We start from the raw sequence: 16,352 nt of genomic DNA, 5'->3' as shown, positions 1-16,352 counted from the left end.
AATGACTTGGCACTCTCAGAATTGGGTCAGATCAGCTGTTGGCTTGTTGGGTATGTGGCTAGATGCTAGTAGATGTTTGTTTGCGTATGTGTGTTCGCTCTATGTTCTGCCCCAGCCCTGCACAGATGACTGGCACAGCAGACCTCAAGCAAACTGCCCACTGACCCTAAGATCTGTTAAGGGACAAATGCAGCCAACAGGTTTAATGTCAACAAAGCATCATACTAGTATCCTGCAAACTCCACCAGACCACCAGTACACGTATGCCCCTACCAATAGACCAGCTCAGTGACTGGTGGATGTTCCATTCCTCCCTAGACTAGACAAAGGTACTCCCTCTGAGATATGTCTTTATACCCCAATACAAGCAAATTAGCACTGCCCCTCTGACATATTTACTTCCTGCACTGATGTTATCACCCATCACTTTGTACATGTCGGTTCAATATCTCTATCACATAAAGTTCTGGCACCACTTGGTACTGGGATGTGTTTGTGTAAGGGCCCCTGCTGGACTCTTCTTAGGAATGTGTGTTTCTGCAATAGAAGCCTTGTTCTTGCTAGATTGTGTGTGCAGGTCTCCTATCCGAACTTATGTCTCAGGCTCTCTTATGACTACAGGGTGTAGGTCATGCTGACCTTTGTGTAGTCTGGTGACCTGTTTTCAGCTTCAGATGTAAGTCTTGAGGATGCTACTAATATTCTGGCCTTTGAGAATCCTACCTTGGCGCTTGGCAGACACCCTATAAAAAGCAAACCCTTGGGCCCTTACCAGCAATACTGAGCATGTCTTCCGGTGATGAAGCTGTAGGCTGCAGTTGGAAAAGTTCAGTGTTGAGAACAGACAGAAGGCATGTGTGAAATGGATGTCAAAACGAAACCAGTTGCTTCTTCGCAGCCTTCCAAACTAAATAAATGAAGCAAACTTAGAGACATGCGACGAGGAGCAGGTGTTGGCGGTGTATCCAGAGAACATAATTCAAGAGTAATCAGTGAATCGGAAAGAAAACAAGCCCCCTTTGCCCTGATTAGAGATAGTGCTGCTCTCTCTTTATCCAAATTGCTATTTGCTGTGTGTTCTGGTAGGGCTTGGCACTGCCAGCCAGGTTTTGGCCCTGCTGTGCTAGGCTTTCCATCAAGGTTCCCTCTAAGCTGCATGGTAGCACATCTCTGCAGCTGCTTAATCGGCCCCACCCAGCCAGGGGCTCAGGGCTCTGCATCCGGAGCTGCCTGGCTAGGGAAGGTTGCTGCTCTGTCCTCAGCAGGGAGCTGAGGGAGAAGTGCCCTGAGCCCTGGCTGGCTGGGGCTCATTAAGCAGCTGCCAGGCCATTCTGCCGCGCAGCTTAGAGGGAACCTTCTGTGCAGGAGTGCATAATAGCCAAAGATCATTGAAACATTTAAAAGTCCTGGGAGGAAAATGCAGGTTGTTCCTAATTTGCAGTTGGCTAACCTGAGGCACAGAGAGCTAAGTCGGCTTGCTGAGGATCACTGACTATGGCAGCGCTGCCACTAGAAACCAGGAGCCCCGCCATCTCCTTTGCAGTTGTAACCACCTAATGACACTGCGTCCTTGAAAAAAATGAACCAAATATAAGGTGACTCCTTAGCATTAAAGTGAAAATAGAGCCGGTTCTCTTCCTGTCTGCAGGAAGAGGGTGGCGCTGCAAATTATGCAAATACCAGAACATTCAAGCAGAGATGACAGTGAAAGACCAATAAAACAGATTAATCTCTCTGAAAGTGGGGGAAACAGGCTGCTCTCCCATCCTGCCTTAATGACTTTTCTAAAGAGAAGTGGCGAGAGGCTCGGTGAAAAGGTTTGCAGAAGGAGGGAAATGAGATCGGTAACAAAGCTGTAAAATATAATTATAAACTGTGAAAACTTTTTTGTCTTCTGTAATGGGATGTGTGGTCAATGGCTCCCAGGTGGAAGAGGAAGCAGCAGAGACAATTTGCAGCACAGATCTGTTTTTCCTGAAATCTCATCATTAGATGCACCAGGACTCGGAGGCCCCGTCTTGGACTGGAGAAGTGCTTAGAGCCTTTTCTTCCTTTAAATAACAACAAATCCCAGGATAGTGCCAGCCTGGCAGCAAAATATTATAAAACATTTAAAGAGATCACAGCACTGAGCTGGGGCAGGAAGTTTGAATGACACCCAGGGAAGTGTTCTTGGCTTGGCTTCTCCTCAGCACAGATCTTTGCTAATTTCACTCCTCAGCAAAGGGAATAGCTGAGTTCAAAACTGGAGGCTAATTCTGTTTGGACAGCGGCCCTGACTGTCTTGTAGAAAGCAGAAGGGCAGGAGGGAGGAGAGAGAAACTTACTCTCTGCTGCTGTGATGATGTGGGAGGCAAAGAAGGGGATTGACCCAAGAAGCAGAAGGAAGATGGAGCATGTGGATCCTTCTCAGCATAAAGCCTTGTCTGTGCTGGGTGGTTTGTGCAGCACGGGGTGCAAAGTGCCATGCCGGTGTCCTGCTCTAGTAAAAGATGGGGCTTACGTCAGTGACTTGCCCCTGGCTTTTTACTGGGATGAGCTGCAACACAGCCCAGTTTGGGACTGCGTGTCACCCTGCTCCCCTCCTGCTCTGGTTATTGCAGCCATGTCACCTGCAGGGTCCCAGACCCGCAGCCAGGCTGTACACTAGTCCCATGCAGGGCTCTCCAGCACCAGGTTTGCACTAGTGCAGTGTCTTCCTCAGGGCAGCGGACCCCTGTAGCTACATGGGTGTCATGACACCAGCTCGAACTTCCCCAGGCTGGACAAGCCTCTGGAGCTTTGATCAGTGTTAAAGCAGAGTCTCCTGTGACCCAGAACTGTGTGACCAGTGTCTTTCCCACGTTCCGTGCACAGGAGCACTCAGGGCTCCTCCAGCAGCGGGCTCTGGTCTTAGCAGGGCGATGGGCCAGTTTCTGAGGGAGAGGAGGGCTGGTGCACCCCTTCATAACCATCCCAGCTGAGAGGCAAGCCTGGCCTCAAGGCTCCCCATTGGGGCACGTTCTTTCACTTGATGCCAGTAGCCACGGCAGGTCTAACAGTGGAGCTGCTACAACCAGCGCCCTTAGCTCTCCCAGACGTGCTGTCATAGAGGGTATGTCTACACTACCACCCTAGTTCTAACTAGGGTGGTAATGTAGGCAACCGGAGTTGCAAATGAAGCCCGGGATTTGAATTTCCCGGGCTTCATTTGCATATTGCCGGGCGCCGCCATTTTTAAATGTCCGCTAGCACGGAGTCCGCACTAGCGGACATTTAAAAATGGCGGGCCCCGGCAATATGCAAATGAAGCCCGGGAAATTCAAATCCCGGGCTTCATTTGCAACTCCGGTTGCCTACATTACCCCCCTAGTTCGAACTAGGGTGGTAGTGTAGACATACCCAGAGAGAGGTGGGAAAACCCAAACCCCATGGCTATGTCTACACTGGCATGATTTTCCGGAAATGCTTTTAACGGAAAAGTTTTCCGTGAAAAGCATTTTCAGAAAAGCGCTTCTAGATTGGCCGGATGCTTTTCCGGAAAAGCACTTTTTCCGGAAAAGCGTCTGTGGCCAATCTAGGCGCGCTTTTCCGCAAAAAAGCCCCGATTGTCATTTTCGCGATCGGAGCTTTTTTGTGGAAAACAGTACTGTGCTGTCTATACTGGCCCTTTTCTGGAACACTTTTCTGGAAAAAGACTTTTGTCCGAATGGGAGCAGCATCGTTTTTCCGGAAAAGCACTGATGATTTTACATTAGATCGTCAGTGCTTTTCCGGAAATTCAAGCGGCCAGTGTAGACAGCTGGCAAGTTTTTCCGGGAAAGCGGCTGATTTTCAGGAATAACTTGCCAGTGTAGACACAGCCCATCTGTTTGTGGCAGAGAAACAGGAGCTCACTCAGATGTGCCACGCTCCAACGAGGGCACGGGGCCTCCGGGAGAAGCCACATCCCAGAGCAAGCTGCATCATCCGGAGGCTGTGCAAGTAGGAGCTGCCGAGGTTTGGAGACGGATAAAGGCAGGGCTGGAAACAGTTGAACGAAAGCAAAAAGGGGCGGAGGAGAGTACATTGTGCCAGGCAGGCTTAATTGACTGAACCATCTTGATTGCCTTTCTTTCTTTCACCCTTCATTTTCTGTCTTTCATTCGTTTGTTTGTCCCCCACCCCCTGTCAGAGCAATTAGTGTCAGGTTTATACAACGGCTCTGTCTCAATTTTATAGGGCAGCCAAAGAACTAGAAGGTGGTTGCAAGCTACTGCCCTTACCAGTGTTTGCTGGAAGCAGACAGGTTGGAGCACAGATGGCTTGCTGCTTTCTGGAGCCCCTCTCTGTTTTTTTCTATATATTTTAATCGTGTTTTACAATTTACATCCCCATGTTCTGTGGGGTTTGGGCAGCTGTGGCGGAGCAACCCCCCAATACCATGGTGGGGATTGGCTCTGTTATAACTTGCCAGGAAGCAGGGAAATGGCAGAGCACAGGTAATTGTATTGAAATAGTCAGGCTGGGAAGGGCGAGGGGAGCTTTGTGTGAGCCGATTGCCGTTGCACCGCACAGCTGCTCCATGCACATCCCGCACCGTCCCTGGGCAGCCGGGTGTAGTGGGATCCTGGGCGCAGAAGCAGGGCACGCAGACAGAAGGTACCACTATGCCCAGCCCCCAGCTTGGGCCACGCAAGCAACTTGCAAAAAGCAACCCAAATTAAAAGCCACCCACTTGTCACGCTCTAAGCTTGCTATGGCTGTTTCTGGGACACCGCTCTGTGCTTTGCAACCCACTTTCAAGAGGTGGGTCTAGGAGCAGCTGCCAGTGCCTCTGCAATGGAATTGTGCTACAGGACGGTAGATGGGGTGTCCCAGATTCACTGGGTAGGGTTATGAATCTCTTGTGGTCTGCATGTCTCCTTCCCCTTCCCCCCCGGGGGGATTCATGAGATTGGGTGGTGAGTCCCCTCAGTCATTTCACTAGTAGGCAGGCCCCACTCTGTCCTCCCCAAATTATTTGGGTGCCACTCCACGAGGGGAACTTCCTGGAGCTTCCCTCCCTCCTCTTCCTCTCCCTCCCCCTGCCTGGGGGACAACTTGCCCCCAAATTTCCCTTTGACACAGCCAGATGCTCAGAGATCCTATGATCCACACCCTGAGTGGCCATGAGTGGTAGGCACCGTTCCCAGTTATCGACCCGCACGCAGTAGCTTTTGTGAGGCTCTGCACCTTCAAGTGTCACTTAAAGCATCAGTTAGCAGCAAGAAAGAAGGAAACAACAACAACAAAAGAATAGAAAGGAAAGAGCCCTTGGGTTGAATTGGTAAAATCTCCCAGGAATATGTTCGCCTTTCCTCAGTTCTGCACTCACAATGCTTCTTTCTTGTAAGGAATCGTTTAAAAAATAGAGATACAAGTGACAAGAGCTGCCTCTAGAGAAACCATGGCTGGCAAAAAAGACACTAGAGGACTTAGCCTAGAATGTGCCCTTGCTCCACGACCAGTTGAAGTGGGTGTTAATGAAACCTGTCACTTTTTCCCCACCTGTATGGGAGGTGCTTGCTCCTGGCTGTGCTAATGGGGGAGGGTGGTGCAGTGCTCTATAGCATGCGGGCATGAGGAGGGAATGATGTTTCACCTGGAGGGGTCTTTGGTTTACAAAAGATGCCCCCCTCCCATAGAACTCAAAGCACCTGTGATGTACTGGAAAGGAGACATACCAGGATCGTAGTGGTTAAAAAAAGTTCACCCACCCTTTCCTTCTGCATCCTGCCCACTTTCCAGCAAAGCTCCAGGAAAGATAGTCCTTGCTCCAGACTTAATGTGGGCTTGGACGTTGTTGGACCAGCCAGGGCAGCTAACCAAGCCCCTCCCCCTCCTTTGGATTCCCTCCCACCCAAACATGTAGGCCATGCTGATTGGTGATTTACCCTTGTTTTAACCCCCAGCATGGCTGGTACCATTGCAACATATGGAACAGATGGGCTATAAGCAATGTTTTGCACTGATGCTCTTTTACCCTGGTTTCAAGTGGGGCCAGTTCCACTGATAACAGCTTTTCCCTTCTGCACTGGGGCAGCTGTGCTGGTGACTGAAATTGGGGGCAGTCATTCCAACCAGATGCTGTTAGCTTGGAGTGCTCAACTGATTCCAGCTGTCTCAGGTGTACAGAAAGGGGAGCAAGCTGAAAACCGCATAAGACTTTCCAGACCTGAGCCAGCCCCTCGAGCTACCCCCTTACAAAGGCAGCAGGATCTTAAATAAGTTATAATCCCCCTCCTCCCTCCTGAATGCCAGTCTATGGCTGCCATGCTTCTGATCTCTAATTGTTTCATCTGAAGATTGTTTATTTCTTTCCCTCATGATCAGCTCTTGGACGCTTGTGGAATTGCGGGCAGCTATTAGCGGCTTTTGCTAACTTCCCCCTGAAGATTGACTGAGCTTTGCAGGCTGCCACGTTGGACTTGCAACAACTTCTCATTTTGTTTTTAATTAAATTTCTTGCTTTCAGTTATTTGCTTTCGCGCGCTCATCTGCAGCCCTCCGAGGTGACCAGGCATTAGTTTGTTTCCTCAGACATTTCAGTCTTGTGTGCACAGAATGCCCTGCACATGTGTTTGCATATGAAATTAACATCAAACATTAGACCCACAATCTGAGGAACTGGCACTATAGGTAAATTCTGTGGTCAGTGACGTGGAGATAGATCTAGAGTTAACCCTCTGACTCCCATGGAAGAACTCCATGTTTATACCAGTGAAACAGAGAGCAAGATTTAACCCTCCCTCCTCTGCTAGAGGGAATCCTATTTCTGTTTGTTCATCACTGGGGACCCTGCTTAGACCCTTACTCAAATCCCAAATCAATAGAAGGACTCAGTAGACTTTGAACCAGGCTTTCCATGTAATGATGTCTGAGTGTGCAATTGTGCAATCATGCTGTTGCATTTAATCATGTAAAGCCCTGTGCAAATACTTCACAGTTAGATGAGTTTTCCCCTTCTAGGGACACTGTTCCGTCTGATTGACCCAGGTGCTACGTGTTTCTGTTCAGCAGACCATGTTTGAGGGTCGCTTGTCTTGAACGTCATTGCATTTCAGGGTGAACGTGTGGGTACGTGTGGGCTCCTAATTGCGAAGTCATCACGGTTGTCCCCATATGCTTGGCTTGCAAGAAACTAAGCAAACAGCTGCCACGTTACTGGATGCTCATTCTAAATATTAACAACAGTCTGTGTGCTGTATCAGCCCAGATCAAAAGGTTTCAAAGGCACAAACGCGTTTTGTAGGAAGAGCTAATAGATTCTGCAGACTGAAGTACATCATGTTTTTATCGTTCCTTTGACAGGCTTCTGATACCGAGATGTTCTCTTCTCCTTGGGTGCCTTCTCCCCCTCCCTTTCTCAAAAAAGAGGCTTGCCTGCTGCAAGCCAGAGACATTACTGCATGCAATAGACATGGGCCACCCAGCCTGGAAAGGCAGGTTGCTAGCTCAGTTTGGCAGGGCACCTGAGCACCACTCACTTTCTCTGTCTTGCTATTCTCTGAGTAGGGAGGAGATTGAAATTGACATGACACTTGTCACTTAATCCCCTGCTTCCCCCTCTTCCGGTGTGGGCAGGCCTAGGAGTATGGGGGTTTAGGTGCTAGAGCAGTGGTCTCCAACCTTTTCACACCCAAGATCACTTTTTAAATGTCAGAACAAGCCAAGATCTACCACCCCTTCCTTCCCCTAAGGCCCCACCCCTTCCTTGAAGCCCCACCCTTTCTATTTCCCTCCTCTCCATCACTTGCTATCCCCAGCTCTTGTACACTCTACACTGCCGCTTTTTCCCCCCGATTCCTCTGTAGGAAGAGGTTTTTCCAACATTTGACCTATCTAGACTGGACCATATGTCAGAAAAACCCTTCTTTTGGAAGCCCCCTTATTCCTCATGGGACGAGGAATACAGGGGTTACAGAAAGAGCATGTTTGCTCTTCCACTAAAAAGAGTGGAAGAACAAACACGTCCCTGGATGCAGAAGAGTTTTTCCGGGATATCTCTGGAATCCTGGAAAAACTCCTGCAGTCTAGCCATACCCTCACTGGATTGAGACAGGATGTGTAGTCTCTGGGGTGGGAACGAGAGATTTGGTTGTGGGAAGGAGTGAGAAGTGCAAGCTCTGGGAGGAAATTTGGATGCAGGAGGAGGTGGAGAAGGGGACATTGACTCAGTAAGGGTGCTCCAGGCTGGGGAGTGTTGGGATCAGATGGAGGGTTGGGGTACTAAGCAAGCCACAGGCTTGTGGATGTGAGGGTGCAGGAATTTAGGTTGGGGTATGTGAGGGGCTCAGGGCAGGGGGGGGTCCAATGTATGATAGGCTCAGATCTAAGGTCGGTGTGTGTGTATGTGCAGGAGTGATATGATGCTGTGGCCAGATGGGGGCTTGGCTCCAATTGGGGGTTTGTTGGCCAGGCTTCATTTTTAAATAAAATACTATGTCAAACACAAAAAGTTTCTGCATTGTCTTTATTTATGAGAGGGCAGGGAACCTGTTTTGAGTCAGGGGTCACTGACCCCAGAAAAGTCAGTTGGGGGCCACACAAGTGAGATGCAAAAAAATAACTTCTCCAAAAAAATCCCCCAAGCCTTCCCAATGTGGCCCCAACTGTGCTGGTGGGAGCAGGGGACATGGTACTGGGGAAGGGTGCTAGTGGATAGTGGGGCAGGGTGCCAGGGAGGGCAGTAGACAGGGTGCTGGGGTGGGGACAGGGTGCTAGTGGGGGCAGGAAGCAGGGTGCCAGTGGGGGACAGAGGACAGTGTGTTGCTGGGGGCAGGGGACAGGAAGTCCCTGCAACCGCCTCCTCCCGGGACTCCTCCCTCCTCCCCCCTCCCTCCTGCAGAGGAGGGAAGCCCCAGCGCGTACCTCCTCCAGGGAGAACTCCCCCCTCCCGCAGAGCAGGGAAGCTCCTGCGCGAGCCTCCTCCGGGGACGCCTCCCCCTTCCCCCACAGAGAGGAGGGAAGCCCCGGCGACTCCCCTCACCCTCTGCAAGTTCCTGGCACGCCATAGACCTGGGGGTGGGGAGCAGCCTGTGCAGTTCCGGAACCCTCGGAAGGGGCGCACACCTGCAGGACGTCTGTCCACCCCGCAGGAAGCCAGCACTATCTCCATTGTCACTGGAGGTAGGTAGTGGGGCTTCTTGGGAGTGGGGGAAAATGGGGGCCCCCAAACGCCTCATGATCAACTGGTTGAGTTCTCACGATCGACCAGTCGATTGTGATCGACTGGTTGGTGACCACGGTGCTAGAGGCTGGGAATCTGGTCACCTTTTAAAGCGTGGCAGCTTCAGCTTCAGCTTCAGCTTCACTCATGTCAGTCAGGGGGAAAACAAACCAGCCCAGGTGAGGTGCACAGGGAGCTTCTGGGGATCCCTAATGGGAAGAGAGGAAAAGGGAAGCACAGCAGCATGTCAGATGGGTGATGGGTAGTGAAGGCCTTTGTGAAATGCATGAGTGCAGCCAGTCTGTGGTTAAGGTCTGCAGCTAATCAGCGGGGCAAGGGTTACAAAACATGGAACAACCCTCTCCCTTTCTCCTCCTCCCCCCCAAAATGCAGAAGGGTTCTGGGATATTTTCAGTTTTTACAGGGGTGCATGGATAACTCACCATTTAAAAACAATCCTTCAGCATGAAGCAGCCTGGGCCTCTCCTTCTCCTCTCCTGGTGAGTGCTGAGCACACCTGGTCTTTCCCTTCTCCCATAGCATAGTGAGTTTGCACATCTCATTCGCGCTGTTGGTTTCGCTGCTGTGCAGCAGGGGGAATGTTTACTCTTGGCGCTTGGCTGCACAATCTCTTCCTTTGACACGCAGATGTATCTTGTTCCAGCCTTTAAGGTTGCCTGGCCTTCATCAACATTGCGGGACAATTGGGGTGAGGCCGGATTTCTCTGAACTGTGACCCGACTTCCAGAGCACATAGCTGGGAAATGGCCCGAAACTGTGCATCACTGGGAGTTAAGTGGAAGCTTTTCCTTGGGCAATCTGATTTCATTTTCAGCCTCCATTGGATTCAAAGGGGACAAGTGAGGAATCTAGGAGGATGATAATAGCAATAGTAGCAGTGGCATTGCTTTCCTATGCCATCAGGGCCTGGGGGGAATACAAGCCAATAATAAGATCTGGATTGAGATGGAATGCTGGGAATGGCAGAGACCATACTAGGAACATGCAGCCAAGAGGGCTACTGATGCATTCACAGTGGGCAGCAGCCTGGCTCACTCTGGATGGGCCTGAAGTTTGGACCAGCCAGACCCTCCGGGTCCTGGAGAGAGGGGGTGGATCAGCTGCATCTGCTTCCCTTTTGTCATTTACAGAGGGGGTGTGCTACTGTGAGAGCCTTCCCCCGCCCTCACTGGAATTTTGCCACTTTGAGCCCAGCACTGGCATCTTTATTCATGCAGGATTCCTCAGCACAGCTGACGTGGAGTGTTTGCTTAGGGACAGATTTGACAACTGGGTGGTTTTGGCCACATGTGTCCATGCAGCGATTATATAGCAGCAGTGTTCTGGGATGGAGGACGTCATGCAGCATCCTTCCCCAAATTGGGCAATATTGACACCATGCAGTGGCAGACAGCATGAGGGGCATAGTTATAATCAGGCAAGGGAGGGTCATTTTGGAAACTACCATTGCAAAGCACTCCATAGAAAACGTCAAGAACAGATTAATCTCCAGCAGAATGCAGAGAGAGACTGCCAATGTTACCGATAATTGTCCATTTGGAGAGCTTTAACCATTAAAAATGAAACACAGTTTTTCCCGCAAGAGAGATGGGGCTGGTGTCAGCTCTAGAAATACACAGGTTTTAATCACTAATTTAAAATTTGTGGAGACTCTTCAGTGGCTTTTGCTGGCATGTAAAATGTGAAAATTACTCCAGCTTCAAAGTCCAGATCTGCAGGAGAGTCCTGGGACTGGAATTTTCACTGAGTTTGGGCATGTTTGCATCTGAGCCTTGGCCCTTTATGGAAATAGGAGCAAACTAAAGTCAGTGATTTGGCTCTAGATTCCAAAGTCCTCCCTCTCAAATGTTGGGCCGGTTCCCTCTCCCCTCCTCCCCATGCATGTTCCCCTTGCAATCCCAGCACTGCTCACCCCGTTCAGATGGAGGATTCCATTTGGGCCCCTTTCTACTAGCAAATCCCCAGAGCTGACTGAGGCCTGAATGCTTCTTTCTCCCGCAGAGGGCAAGGGGATGCCCTCTCCCCTTTCCAGACCCATGCAAGGAAGCAGTGGAGCGAAGTGGGGAAACCTATGGATGGATTTTGCCTCCTACCCATCAGTTTTCTTTCCCGTGTCAGCGTATTTTGGATCACATGGGTGGAGTCCCTTGGCTGCTTTCTGTGATCAATCTGAGAAGCAAAATACACTTTTAACTTTTTTATGTAAAGTGATGGGAGAGGGCAGGTCAGGGGAGTGTGGATGAAGTTACCGTGGTGGGAGAAGCCCTTCCTGTTTATTTGGGATGAAAATAGTAGTTTTCTGTCAACATTTAAAAGGGTTTTTCCAAGTACCCATGTATTTGTACAGTACATAGCACATTGGTGTTCTGGTCTATGGTGGTTTTCTAGATGCTAGAGTAATAAAATCAATAATAACTATAGAATTGAACTAAGGATATGATCTCTTCTGTAATTTTTGCCTCTGCTTGTTTGTTTGATTGAACCATCCTGTAGAATTCCGTAGCAAGGTTAAAGGCAGAAGTATAAGGGCAGAAGCATTAAGAAGGAGATATACTATGACCAGCCACAGTCAGGCAAGAAATGCTAATTTTAGATAAAAGAAGTTTGGGTGGCCAGGATATAGCAATGGGCTAAAAGAGGGGAAAATACATATCTTAAGGGGAAGTCAACTAATATTACTTTTGATCTCTCTCTCTCTCTCTCTCTCAAAAAAAAAAAAAAAAAAGAGAGAGAGAGAGAAAGAGAGTTAAAAAAGCCAACCCATTCTGGCTGCCTTTTGGGTGCTTTGTTCTGTTCCCTTGTTAGATATCTCTATTCTGAGCTGTTTTATCCTATTGTGTTCTGGAAAATAATTTTTGAAATGTCAAAACTTCAAGCTTCTTTTGTCAAGGCTCAGACAGTCTTGTTGAACTTTGAAGGAGACCTTGGGATGAGACATATGAACTTTTGATTTTGCTTTAGCTGGCTTGACTTTGATCAGTATTTGAACCCAAACAAAATAATAGCCTGAATTCTTTGTGGGCCTTGTAGAACTGGGAATCAGCGATGTTTGAAGACAAAAGACGTATGTTGCTTCATGCTGAAATGCTCCATGCCAGCCATGTTCTTTCTTTGCCTCTGCCTCTGCCTCTCTCTCATGCCATTTGTCACAGCTGGTGGAGACAGGCCACATCAGTCACTACCTGATTTTTTGAGATTCTGTGTACATCGCCCCAGAACTGTTTCTTCATCGAGTGCTTGTTCATGTCCATTCCAAGTTAGGAGGTGCGTGCTCACCACATGCACTGGTGCTGGAAATTTTCTCCTTAGCAGTACCCGTAAAGGAGCAACTCTGGCACTCCGTAGAGTGGCACCTGTATGGCATGGTATAAGGGGGGCCACCATCAGCCTCCCCCTCCCCCGCCAGTTCCATCTTGCCACCAGAAACAGTGCACGGAACATTCTCTTCCTTCAGCCGTTCTCCTTTCCAGCTGTTCGCTGTGAACTGTCAGTTGTAAATAGTTGTTTTTAGTCGAGTTCTCTTATTTAAGTTACTAGATGGTTAGAGTGACCCAATCCCTAGGGTTGAAGAACTGCAACCGGTGTTAAAAGCCTGTGCTGGTTAGTGATGCTTGAGATGAAATGCTGGCACAACTGTAGTGAATGGGGGTTCTGAAATTGACATCAGTGGAGCCCAAGGTTTTTAGAACATGCATAGCTCTCCACGTGTCACATGGCTAAAGCAAGATGCAGCGCCCCTTGGTTTGGTCCATGTGATCTGACCCCTTGTCAGTGAGCCCATTGCAACCTAATACATAGCCTATTAGTGGCATGTGGATGGTTACCGTGCCATCCACATTCGGCCTAGCCATCCCTCTGTAGATGGAGGGATGGCTTGACCAGAGCTGACTTATATTGCAACCCTGTGTGTCGAGTCACAGTACCACTTGTTCTGGGGGATTCAGACTAGACTGCGCCATATCTTCCTCTCTGTGGGCAGCCCTCAATACTGGATACTTTCAACTTTAACCAGGACAAGTAAATCTGAAAGTCAAAGCAGGACCCACAGATCTGAAAGCCAGGACTGTGGGGAGGCCTGACTGGTCCTTTAGTGTGCAGTGCTCTCTGCTCTCGTGACTTTTCCTAAATGCTGGGATTTCAGCCAGGGCTGGAGCCTGGTCTGGTGATGTCACGAGAAACTCCAACTCAAGGAGGCTTCTCCTTCCCCTAAATTGCGACACACATCCATGGGTAGGGCACTTAGCCACCTGCACTCTCTTGTGCAGCAGCCGGTCTGTGAGTGACCAATAAAGAAATGTACGAATGAGTGCATGGGCTTGTGAAAAGGTCGTGTGTTGGTTGAGAGAAAAGATCCTGCAGTTTACATGGACATTTGGCCTGATTTTGGCAAGTCCAAAGGGCTCTTGGAGTCTCCTATTAGTGGCATGTTGGCGTTTTGCTGTGTAGAGTGCCTGCCTGAACTTCTTTTCTCTCTTTTACTTGCCTCTCAGTAGCAAACACATGGTTTCCAGCTGGGCTTGTCAAAGGAGCCTGGAATTCTATGGGTATTGAGTATCTAGCTACACTTTCCACCTGCTCCCCATCCCCCAAGACATGTCTGCATGCTGCTGTTTGTTTTCAAACCTAGCTTTATGTCTTGTTTTTTGTGTTTTGCTTCTTGATTAGTTTGTTGCTCATAGTTCATGTCCTATTAATTGTGTTTCTATTAATTTGGGGTTGGCGACATTTTAAATCCCGTCTTTGATGAACGCCTTGATTTACTGTAGTGTGTGGGTCCACGTCATAGCTCAGTTCTGTGGGGCAGAGGGAACTGTCTCTTCAGATGAACTTATGAAATATGTCTGTGTAGTTCTCAAAGCCACCCTTCCCACTTGTTTAAACACAAGGAAAATGAGGAGCAAGATTTTTTTCAATATACAGTTGCATAGCAGTATAAATATATAACGTATATGTGTGACCACAGTTATGCATACGTGCGTGCGCACACTTGTCTGTAAATTGTATAAATGTCCAATAGGCAAATATAAGCATCTATTTGGCCTCTTGGCAGCCCCCACTGAAGTCAGCTGGAATTGCTGAGAACTTAGCACTTATTTCTCATCAGGTTTTCTCAGGCCGCTCATTTAAGCACCTGCATTGAGGCTCCAGCTTTATGAATCGTGGGTAGGCGAGGCAGGGAGAAAGTAGTCGAGAGGTTTCTTTCTCACTAGGACTTGATATCCTCATTTACATGGCAGTTAAGTTTTAATTTTCAGACAGATGCATATGTGCCGGTTCTTATCCTGATGGGGTTTGTTAATCACTTGGCTTCATTGGTGCTAATGGGAGATATGAGATGAAAACATCACACACTGTTTTTGGAAATTAAAGACTGAATCCTTTATTAAGTCTTGTGAGTCGTCCATGCAGCAAAGGGATAAAGGCTGGTGTTGGAAGGGCTGCTGTTCTGGGGTGTCACTTGGAGGATTCTGAAGCCTCAACCATTTAGTTCATTTTTACCCTCTGCTGTAAAGGTTATAGGGAGACGGGGGCATTCTAAAGGGAAGAAACAAATTAGTTGGAGCTCTCTCTTAGGGTGTGTCTAGACTACAGGGATTTTTCGAAAAAAGTGGCCTTTTTTCGAAAAATCTTTACCTGGGTCTAGACTGCTGCTGTGTTCTTTCGAAAGTAAATCGAAAGAATGCAGCAGTTTTTTCGTCCGCGGAAAACCTCGTTTTACGAGGAATAACGCCTTTTTTCAAAAGTGCTCTTTCGAAAAAAGGCGCTATGTAGTGCAAACTGTGCTTTTTCAAAAGAGAGCATCCAGACTGCCTGGGTGCTCTCTTTCGAAAAAGCAGCTTGCTTTTTCAGAAGTACTGGTTGTAGTCTAGACACTCTTTTTTGAAAGAGGCTTTTTCGAAAGATACTTTCAAAACAGCCTCTTTCGAAAGAGGCTTGCAGTCTAGACATAGCCTTAGAGTCCACAAAGTAAATCAGTTTCTTCCATTCTTCTCTGAGAGTGTCTTCTCTCACTGGCTTCTATGCTCTGCTTTTAGTGGCTTCTATCCCCATTACTTCACCAAATGCTACTTTTAATGGCCAGGGTTTCCTGGCTCACCTCTGATCTATGCAGCACTATTACAGACGCAGTCTTATAATCAATGTAATTGAAGATCAGAGTTAATGAGGACCTCTGTGTCTATGAAATCCCCATAGCGATGCTGGCTTCAGATGTTAGATAAGGGAATGATTGGGCTGAACTAAAAATCTATTTGGCTAATTAGATGATGTGTATTCCCCAAAGGCAGGGAGGGGAGGGGGGGAAATACATTTCACAAATAAAAAACCCAGCAGATTTCTTAGGAAAAGAGTTTTGTCAGGAATGTACTTATCAGTCACTGACCCCTGGAGGGAGGGAGTTTCAGGAACTCATAGAGGGAAGTGAGAGAGACAAGATGGGTGAAGGAACATCTTGTATCGGACCAGCTTCTGTTGGTGAAAGAGATGAGTTTCTCCTGAAGGGGAGCTCTTTGGAATATGGGGCAGGTTCATTGGAGCAATCAGGTGGTGTGTTTTGCTGTTAGTCTCTGTCAACATCACCAGGACAGGAGATGGGGGAAGGTGTTCACCCCATTTTACAGAACAGGAGCTTCAGAACAAATTAAGCCAGGGGTACCCGGAGTGCAGCAGAGCCAGGTAGGAATCCAGGTTCTTTGAGTCCTAGCCTAGTGTCATATAAGCTGGGCCCATCTTCCTCTTCTGGACACATCCATACAGACGTGAGCTGGAATGGTTCACATTCCAAGGGGGCTCCCAGGGCTCTGCTGTGGCCGTCAGGCTCCTGCTGCTGCTTTGGGGCAGTGGAGCAGCCTGTTTCTAGCAGCTCTGGGAGCAGACTGAGCTGGGAGGGGCTGATGCAATGCAATGAAACCCTGACACTCCCCCTGGAGATAAAATGAATGCCCTGACATTGGGGCAGATCGTTCCCTCCAGCAAGCGGGATGGAAGGGAGCGGAACAGGGCTGGGAAGAGCAAAATAACCAATGAAAGAGCAGGGTAAGATCTACGTGTCGTGCTCATTCTATTCCTTAGCCCCCAGAAGATCCTCAGTGAATATTCCTGTATCAGGCTATGAGTGATGTGGGAAGCTGTGAGGATGAAGAAGACAGAGCAAGGGAGCACT

General features: G+C 48.6%; 1 protein-coding gene across 4 annotated transcripts in view; it reads left to right on the top strand.

Moving 5' to 3' along the window:
- Positions 1–16,352, top strand: part of ASTN2 (astrotactin 2) — a 733,588-nt gene that overhangs the window by 286,037 nt on the left and 431,199 nt on the right. The window lies entirely within an intron of this gene.

Source organism: Pelodiscus sinensis, chromosome 23 (assembly GCF_052426305.1).
Source record: "Pelodiscus sinensis isolate ZL-2025 chromosome 23, ASM5242630v1, whole genome shotgun sequence".
In the NCBI taxonomy this organism is placed as follows: domain Eukaryota; kingdom Metazoa; phylum Chordata; order Testudines; family Trionychidae; genus Pelodiscus; species Pelodiscus sinensis.
This window is presented reverse-complemented; position numbering and strand designations above follow the sequence as displayed.